Genomic DNA, 9899 nt, shown 5'->3' on the forward strand with positions numbered 1-9899 from the left:
TTTATCAATGTTCCCAGGTCTCAGAGATATAGCTGAAGCTATATCTAATCCAGTCATGATCCTTAGATGAAATATGACTGACTGCTTTACTCTTCAGGATATCTGAGATATTTCTGGGTTTCCCCAGCAAAATTAAGAGCTGGCTGCATATCAAAACCACCTAGGTATTGGGGTAGGGACCAGAAAACTCAGAAGCCTATGTTAAACCTAGAGGTTAGTGTCCTGTGATTGGCTAACTTTGATCTAACTGCAGGATAGCAAAGAACTTTCAGAAGCAAATAAATGTAAAATGATGATTTTTCTCAACATGAAACTATCATGAGTATATCTTTTGGGCTGGACTTCTCCATGTCCCTCTGCATGCCTCTAAAAATCCCATCACACACACACACACACACACACACACACACACACACACACAGCACACAAACTGAAGACAATGGTTTTATTCTCAGTGTTAAATTTTAATTTTTACCTTACATGTATAACTGGATGTCATTTGTATGCAAATCAATTATTTTGATATTAGCAAGAAATAAAATAGAACTTAATGCTTAATTGTTGTTCTGTAATAATTAAATGGTCTATATTCACTGAATCATAATTTTGAAGTTACAAATAATACTTAAAGTATGTAAGCATATGTAAAAATTCATACTTAGGAACTTAATATTTTGAGATGATATACAACAAAGATTCTGTACAGAATGATGTTAGTATATTAGTGAATATATTTTCTTATTTTAAAAAAGTAACCTTGAGAGGGCAGATTTTTATTTTCCAGAATACATTATTCTATTGCTGATATAAAGTGATAAGTAACAGAACACTGTTTTAAATTTTGAATTTTTTGAAAGAGGTAAAACAGAAATATGCAATTTCAGTTTTTTTCTCTTTTTTTCTTTCTCCACATATCATTTCCTTTGAGAGTATACACCAGGAAATCATTCTCACACTTATTCAGATCTGAGAAATGCATTATCATTTATAAAATATTATCTCAAATCCTTTCCTGTTCCTACTGTCAGTTGTTATTTGCAAGAATATATGACCTACATGAACAAATATGCTTTAAAATATGTTTTCATTTAAAATTAGGGTCTCTAGAAGAAAGATACTTCTGTGATATTCATGATAACGTGATTAAGATTTATGTTAAAATAAGATTATTCTTGTTTGTTACAGCATTATTTTCAAAATAGCTAACTAAAATTAATTATTATTGATAGGAATGGTTTCCATTAATTTTAACATAGTATCTATTTTTTACCTTTTCAAGTAGATGAATAATTTAAAACATTTAATTTTCATATTATAATAATTGTCCTTTCTATAACTAATTGTTGGACAGTGATTCCCCCCAACTGAGAACCAGAGAAGCCTCTTTTCCTCTTCATCCTTTCTTCATTTCTTCCTTTCCTTTCCCTCCCAGAATTGTGGTTATTCCTAGTCCTATTTTTTCTAGTCCTAGATATTCAGCCTGTAGCCTAAATTCCAATACACAAGCACATATACAAGATCTCTATAGAAGAAATTAAACTAAATAGCCTATTACTATAGCAACCTCATGCTAGGAAGCACTGCAGTTAACTTTGCATTTTTGACAGAAAGAACTCTTTTGTTTTTAAATGACCCCAGCTATGTACCTATGATCAGATAAACCAATAGCTGCCATTACTTATAGACAAGCTACTTACGATGTACCACTGAACTGATAGTGTAGGAATCATTTGCTTTTAAATCTTGAAAGCAGTGCACATTTGAGTGACTTGAGAAACTAGAGGTCAAGGTCAACAGTTAGAAAGTTTCTTCTTTCTTTCCTATGATTTTTGATAACTATAAAAATGTATCACAATATGACTTTAGTTTATACACACCTACTTTACATGGCAATACAGAGGATAGCTGTGAGGGGAAAACAAGGAAAGGAAATTTAGGACTTGATTGAGGTGGTTTAGGTTGTTAAAGGACTTAGGATTTTTTTTGAAGATTAGACCATTCTAGTGATCATCCTATAAAAGTCATCTAAAGAATAGAATCTCTGGCTTATTCCTAAAAACAGTGTTAAAAGTAAAATGAATCAAAAGTGGAAAGGACTATTTTTCTCCAAATTGTTACAGAATATTAGTTTCTGAAAAATATGTACAACACAGGAGACAAATGGATATTTAAAAAAAATTCTTTCCTGACATGTTATTGCTTCATACATCATTATCCTTGATTCTGTTTGAGTTTTTCTAATAAACATTTATAGAATCAAAGAGTTAAAACCGAAGCCATAAAAATGCTTCTTTTTTTTCCAAACTCAAATATTCTTATAACATAAGTTCTTATCAGTGGGCTGCACTGTACTTGGCAAACAAGCCTTTTTACCTTTTAAACAAATAATTCATTAGGTAATTAAATTCAAGTGAGATTACTCTAATTAAATATACACTGCCGTTGAATCATAATTTCTATGTGGCCTAGTTAAAGATGAACAATCTCTTATTCCTGACAAAAAAGAAAGCTTTAAAAGAATTCCCCAGTGCCTGGAATAATAGATTTATACACCACCATACAGAGGTCATTTCAAGAAAGAAGAGACACCAAACACAACATAAAGGGACTTTTCATGTCTAGAGATACTAGAATTTCAGGTTTTATTGCTCTGAGTTCTATTAAAAGACTTAGTAGAACCGAGGAGGAAATCAAAATTATCTTTCTAAAAGACGATAAGTTATATAAATATGTGAGCTAACAGAAAGGGTCTCTGAAGGTATTAGTTATGCATAATTTCAGATGAGTGCCCTATGAGGCCTCAAAGGGAAGAGTGCCTGGTGAAATGTTCTGAAGGTTTACACTGGCCAAAATGAGGAAGGACTTTTGCGAAATTAAAAGTAACTTTGTAACCAATGATGTGCTTGCTATATGTCCTGGTTCCCTTTAATAGCATTAAGAGTTCAAACCATAAAGACTCTAATCTGGAGAGGAGAAGTTCCTGCTCTCTGCTTTGATCTCCTTCCTCTTGGCTGTTTAAAGCTGACAGTTTGGCTGAATGGCATTCACTGCTTTCATTTGTAAGACATGAGTTTCCTAGTGTTCCAGAGCTAGCAGCTACACCTGTACTGCAAGAATTTACATTGCATTGCTCCAGGATGGCATTGATTTGGGACGGGTGAAATACAAACACAAACTAATTAAAAACTGCATAATGCAGCCCTACAGGAACAAGGTAGAAAAACAAATAAATACAACTGCAGCTGGCACAGCAATTGTGCCTCTGCCCCCAAGCAACAGTCTGGTGACATAAAATTATAAACCTTAAAAATCTCACATAATTGCTGTTGATCATATTGGAGACATAATGGAAATGATTTTGTTAATTAAGGATGGGTTTATAAAATATTTACACGTGTGTCTCACACACATGCCCTTCACTTCCCTATACACTTTAGAGAAGGGTGTAGAGATCTATAGCTCTTAATGTTGATCTCTGTGTAGTCAATTTCTCTTGGCTCTACATTTATTAAAAATGACTATCCCCAACACAAAAGACTAAAAAGGTGCTTTAGGAAAACAACCTATTGGAAAAACTGCGGGGTGGGGAGGGAAGGAGGAGGGAAAGGGAGGGGTGCTCTTCTATGTATGCCGATGGTTTTATTTTATTTTTCAATTGAACCTTCTGGTGTGATTGCTCTTTTCTGATAAGAAAACTCAGTCTGCATCAGCTGGTGAAGTTTAGCTACGGTTTTGTTTGTTTGTTTGTTTTCCTCTTCGAAGATTATTTTGTCCACTGGATCTGGAGAACATGCATTGTGCACATGTATGCATGTGTACATACATGTATTGCAGGCACAGGTACTTGCAGTTATCTACCGCTACGCAAATGTATTAGAAGATCTCGAATGGTTTCTTGGGACGTCTTCTCGTCTCCGTTTAAGTGAACATTTGTGAAGAAGCCATGAAGAGCAGATGGGCAGTTTGCAGGGAGAGTGGTAGCTACCTCCAACACATAAAGGAGACTGGAAGTTAGCCCCAAAGGAAAGGCACAAATACACGCACATATACACGTAAACACACGCAGACAGACATCCGTACTCACATGCACAAAGTCCCCGACAGCCCTTGAATGAACAGAGAAGGGAGGGGATACTTTGCCATCGAGTAGAGCTACCTTGCCCCTCCTCCTGTAATTGTTTGACACATGCCTTGTTGTCACAAAGTGGGGTGGCTTTCCAGACCCTGCTAAAAAAAAAAAAAAAAAAAAAAAAAAAAGGTGCAAAGTAATAATGAGTATTTAACAAGGCTCATAAATCAGGGTTGATGAGAAGTGCAGCGAGAGGCTCCGAGCTGTAACCCACAGGCTAGAGAAGGGCCTTTTTCGGAGAGGAAGCACCCAGGGCACAGGGGCGGGAAAGAGAAAAGGCCCCGGCCACGGAGAACATCTGGGGAGGCGCGCCATTCCCAGACTCCCAAGAAGGGGGCTTGGAGACTAGAAAATATTTTCTAGGTTAAAGTATCAGAATCGTCCCCAACATAAATAATAACACTCCTTGTGAAAATGTAGTCAACTGACACTGAGCTGCCTCTCGCTGCCTCCTTATAATCTAGGCTCTATGAAATGAGTGCCTTCAGCTCCGCACCGGTGCCTCCCTGAGATGAATGGACACAGTTGTGCCTTTGGAATGGGAGGTAGTGAAACTGCGGTTTTCCCCAAATTAGTGTAAACCTCCACATCAAAGACTGACGACACTCCAGCTTAGAAATCAGCAGAGAATTATTTCCAACGATTTTTTTTTTAAATCAAGAAGGGAGGGGAGTGCAGGGAAGTGGTAATTTAATTTTAGTCTCGAACTTGAACGGGAAAGAAATGAGAGGAAAAACTTGAGCTGCTAAGCAAACGATCACCGTCATTTGTTTCCTCACTAACAAGGAGGAACTAAAAGGATTTGAAAAATAAATCTTTATAAAAGCTCTTTTAGCCATATACACTGGTTAGGAAGGGGTAGGGTAGAACCATTATACAGGCAAAATAGAAAAGTTACCACAAAATTTAACATCCCCTCACAAATTCAACAACAACAACAAAGGCAACAACAAAACCTTAATCCGAAAAAGTATTCATCTATTTTGTCCACATTTCGTCTTCTAGCCCCCAGATCCTCTTCTCCTTCACTTCTTTCTCCCTTCTATGTTCCCCCCACATTCACAGTTTGCACGTACATATGTGTACATACATATTTAACATGCACAAATACAGTTGTATATCTTTAGAGTAATCACGATGAGGACTTGTAACCCAACATATATCTAAGTCAACTCCATTCTCAAATTGTGCTCTGCTAAGCATCTTATCCTCTCCATAGTTAGGTGACTTCTTTCAACATCTCTGTCATCTCCATTTGAAGATATTTTCAACGGTTTATCACTGCCATCTCCAGCCCTGCACATTTCCAGCAGGTTATCACAACTGCCAGTCCCCCTTTGCTGCTATGTTCTGCTGATTACCGTCAGTGCCCTCAGAAGCTGGGTGCCGTTTCCCAGCACTGCAATATCCACTCTTAGGACATCTGGAGCAGATCAAAATCATTGACTTCATTTTTAGTAGAGCCAGTGTTAGAGCTTCACTCAGGCTCTCTCTTCACTCAGACCCTTTAGTCAATTCCTGAAGAACCAGCCTTTAGTTAAAATTCGGCCAAGCAGCGACCCCTATGTCTGGATTTGCATTTCTTATCGACCCTCTATCTAAACCGATTTGTTAATCTAAAACCAAAAGAGAGAAAAGAAAGGGAAAAGAAGAGAAGAAAGGAGGAGGAGGAGGAGGAGGAGGAGGAGAAAAAGGGGGGCTAAAACCCTCTTGGCTATGGATACGGTCTTGAGAAATGGGATATATGAATCTTATGCACTCTCCTGAAGATCGTGGTTTTTGTTTTGTTTGGGGGGATGGATTTTGGGGGGCTTTAAGTGAATTGATCTGTTTTCTGAGCTTTGCATTCTAGGAGAGAGGCCATTTGAGTCAATTTATTTTAAATACTGTACAATATATCTTAAACAATTACATCAGATATAATCACACTACAATCCAGAGCTGTAGTCCATTTTTCTCTCCTAGAATTTCTGTGTTCATGAGCTCTCCCCGTCAAAAGGTGACTGTTCTTCATTCTGGTCTCAGCTCTTTTTTCAATGTGCCCCTTTACCGATTGTTCTTGTGGTTAAAACGTTTTGCTAATGAATTGGTATCCTGTTCTTGGGGTGGGGGTGAAGGAATGGAGAAAGGTATCTGATCGAAGTTAAGACATAATTCGACCAATGCAAACACAGGATGTCAAAAATGTGGGGTTTTTTTTGGGGGGGTACTCCTTTTTCCTTTCTTTCTTTATATATTTTAATCCCAAAGTTTAAAACAACATAGCAGAAGTGCAAAGTTTTATATGCCTTTTCAGGATTTCACTTTCTTTGACTTACCCACTTTAGTCCATTTGTAGTGTAAACTAATTTACTCCCATTAAGTATTTTGCTTTAATAAGATGAACGTGGAGATTTTGGAGTAAGAGGATCTCTCTTAAATACCTCTATCTCCCTTTTTTTGAGCTGAGGAGAAAATTGCCTATCTACAATATTTCTAAGCCTTAATTTTTCATCTTTCTTTTCTCCCTCTCTCTGTCTCAACTAGTTGGTTCTGATCTTGAATTTTCCCATCCAATTTTTTTGGTTGCCCAGGTTTGACCACATGCAATTACTCTTTAAAACCTCAAGATCCAGGTGGAAGGAAGCAGAGGGAAGAGATAAATAATAAAGTTAGGATACAACCCACAATGTTCCACACCATCTCTTAATTTAATCTCAGATTCAATATGTTAGTGTGGCAATCCTAAAAGCCAGAGTTGCCTTTCCATATGGATACAAAGCTAAATGTATTTGAAAAGATTGGCCACTGGTCCTGTCTTCCTGGGCATCACACCTCAGCCAGCTAAACTAATGATCAATTTGCAATTTGGCCTGCAAGAACTTTTCAAATAGAGAAGAGAAAAGGTACACCTAGAGAAAAGGTGCACAGTGGAGCTTTGGGTTCCATTTGGATCACTTCTCTGTTTCTGCTAATGTTAGTATTGTTCTTATTAGGTTTTGAAAACAATAATAATGAAGAAAAAAAATCCAATGGCTATATCCTCTGGTTGCTGGCTTGTCAGCCATAAAGTTGAAAATGCCCGCCCTGCTCCCACTCCCAATTTTAAAATGCTGAATAATTCAAAACCACCTGAATTCTGAACTAATGTGTAAGGTAATGTCAGAGTATATGGTTCAGGTTGGGGAAGATGGGTAGGGAAGGATAAGATTCTTTTTGACTAATCCTTAAAATGAGTGTTCTTTCTGCACCCACATTCCCCCTGGATCTTGAGGGTTTCCACACTGTGTTATGTAGTTGTTGCATGAGGTAGAAGGGTGAGCGCCTGTGTGTAAAAATAACAAGTGGGTTGTTTACCTCACCTTTATTTACCTATCATTTTGTAATGGGACACTTCAGTTTACTAAACCTATTGGTAATTTTTCAAGAACCTTCCTTGTTACTAATCCTAGTCCTCTCTCTCTTTTCAGTAAAGGGAGAAAAGAGGTGTCACAGATAGGTCTTTCATGATTAAGAGAGTGGGGTAGGAAAGGGATGGATGGAAGAGAAGAGAGAGTTTTCTTATGGGATTGGGGGTAGTGTAGGTTTACTTCCCTTCTTGAGAATTATTCCGATTACAAGAAAGAATTTGTGTCAGTTTCAGGGGATTTCTAGAGAGTGGAGTGGGGAGGGAGTAGACTAGCTGGAGCTAGGGAAAAACAAACACAAGCCTGAAGAAGACACTCCTCAGATCAGAGAAATTAAAGCCCGATTATACTACTGGTAATTAGTAATTACTATTATGGGCGTTATTATTGCTAATTACAGGCGGTGGATCCGTGTATGTCCTCCAGCCAGAGAGGAGGAATTGGGTGCTTTAATTATTCACCATGGAATCACCAATAAGCTGGAACAAGCTACTAGGTCTCTAAAATATAACTGCTCACAGTAGGTTTGGGAAATTAGCATGACTCTTGAAACTCACACCAAGGACTTGTTATTCAAATCTTGTCAGTAAAAGATTGAGTGATTTAGAAGATGCACACTCAAAAACTGAAGACCATTTGTCCTGCCTTAAAAGTTAGAATGTTTCCTTTGAGGAAGGCATTCACTCCTGATATATTTCTTAGGATAGAATAGAAAGTAAATGGAGACTACATTTCCGTGCATGTCGGCTCATCTCACGCTAGCACAAGCCGTACAGACTAAGATGCTCTGGTGCTTGTGGGAGCGATTGGATCCCCAATGATCATGTACTCCTTACTCTCCTTGGTAGAAGAGTAACTTGGTACAAGTTGCCAGAAACTAGTGCAGGTGAGGGAACGGCCTGGGGCACCACATGGTATTAATTCAAATTTTGGGCACTGTGTGCACACTCCCGGACGCGATGGGGGGAAAGGTGGGGCGGAGATGGAAGAGGACTGCGGTGGTGGTGGTGGTGGGGGAGGGGGGGTAGAGATAGTTAAGCCATACAGAATCCCACGAGTTTTCGACTTAAACTTACGAAAGTGTGACAGTTGTGAGGAATTCCAGGAAGCAGTCAAACGAGAATGGGGATGAATATAGTTGATTTTCTTCTCCCTTTAACTTTATCAAAAGAAAATCACGATTACGAAATGAAATAGTTCTCCTTACTCCTACCCCTCCCCAGGTCAGTTATTAACAAAAACATGGATCTCCCCCTCTCTTTCGACAAAAACACGCAGACCTCGAATATAGTCCTTTCTATAACCAGCGGGATTCTAACGTTCTGAGAATGGAAAGAGGAGCGAGAAACAGACAGACAGATTCAGAGACACAGAGAATTATTTAAAAATATATTTTTTTAAATTGTCGGGACTTCCCTGGATCCGGTTCAACAACTTGGAGCAAACCTCCCAAACTGTAGATTCTCTGATGAAGTCAAGGTTGATCTATTCAGTTCACTTGAGAGATGACAAAAAAGAAAAGAGGAAGGGGAGGAGGAAGAAACTCGAGAGAGTGGAGGGGGGAGGGGAGAGGACTGGGTATGACTTAAAGGGAAAAGGAGAGAAGTTGAATGAAGAAAGAGGATGGAGAACAGGAGACAAAAAATCAGAAAGAAAAGAAGAGGCGAGAAGACGAGAGCATATTAGAGGAGGCAAAATGAGAAAGGAAGAGAAGAGGGAGGGAGCAAAGGAGGGAAGGGAGGAAGGGGGGGGGAGAGAAAGAGAGAGAGAGAGAGAGAGAGAGAGAGAGAGAGAAATTTCTAATTTCTGACAGACTTCCTGAGTTCCAGCTCTTAACGTTGGAAATTCTAAAACTTGGTTCAACAGACAAGTTCACTTTTAGAAAACCGAAAATTAAAGTGACAAATGATTTCCCAGCTTTAACTAACTATTTCCCTCACTGGCTGAATTCAAGAGAAAGGGGGAGGGAATCAAGCTAATGTTTCAACTTATGTTGAAAATTTGTTTTCTGTAAAAATAATAGATCAAAATGTAATTTTTAGTATAAAAAGTATTCAATTTGAATTAGAAACTCCAGAAACACTTTCAAAGTTTTGACAGTTCGAAAAACCTTCATTGAGGATTTTCCCCACATCCTAAGCTACAACTTGTTTATTTGAAAAATTATCTGTTATTAATGTTCTGAATTGAAATGCTGCCGATTTTCACCCTGGTATTGTCAGAGGATATCAATTTATTGGCATGATGATAGAGGTTTATGTATACTAAAGATTTCTGGGAAATACTTATAAGAAGCATTTGACTTTAATAAAACTCTCTCTCTCTCTCTCTCTCTCTCTCTCTCTCTCTCTCTCTCTCTCTCCCTCCCTCCCTCCCTCCCTCTT

Source organism: Gracilinanus agilis, chromosome 1, assembly GCF_016433145.1.
Source record: "Gracilinanus agilis isolate LMUSP501 chromosome 1, AgileGrace, whole genome shotgun sequence".
Classification (NCBI taxonomy): Eukaryota; Metazoa; Chordata; class Mammalia; order Didelphimorphia; family Didelphidae; genus Gracilinanus; species Gracilinanus agilis.